Source organism: Sinocyclocheilus grahami, unplaced genomic scaffold (genome assembly GCF_001515645.1).
Source record: "Sinocyclocheilus grahami isolate Dianchi unplaced genomic scaffold, SAMN03320097.WGS_v1.1 scaffold61.1, whole genome shotgun sequence".
In the NCBI taxonomy this organism is placed as follows: Eukaryota; Metazoa; Chordata; class Actinopteri; order Cypriniformes; family Cyprinidae; genus Sinocyclocheilus; species Sinocyclocheilus grahami.
In genome coordinates, this window is record NW_015505240.1 from 3843643 (window position 1) to 3844010 (window position 368).

At 45.1% G+C, this 368-nt stretch overlaps 1 pseudogene; it reads left to right on the forward strand.

Annotated features, from left to right (window-relative positions):
- The window catches only part of LOC107584657 (TATA box-binding protein-associated factor, RNA polymerase I, subunit C-like), a 16883-nt pseudogene that overhangs the window by 129 nt on the left and 16386 nt on the right, over positions 1–368 (forward strand).

Consider the following 368-nt stretch of genomic DNA (forward strand, 5'->3'; position numbering starts at 1 on the left):
ATCAGAGCTAGCACGTTTAACTTCATTATCTTCGTTTTGTGCTTCACCCCGAGCAGCTGCCTTCATTTCGTGCATTACCTTCTGCTGTCTGTCGGCTCTACGGAGAGTTTTTACATCTACTTCAGCGTGACCGTGTGTCTGTGTTGCCTGCATAGCGCTCTGGATCCGTATCTGTTCGTGCTCATGTCCAGGACTGTCGGAACCAAACGCTACTTCCTTACGCGCAAAGGACGTGCGCTTAGCATCTCTGCGTAAATCAACATGAAATGTGTGGTGTGCAACCCATTTAACTTCTCTAATCTTTGGATATTTAATGTGACCTGTCTGAAATAGCCGAAAGACACTTAGACAACCGTTTTTTTTTTTTT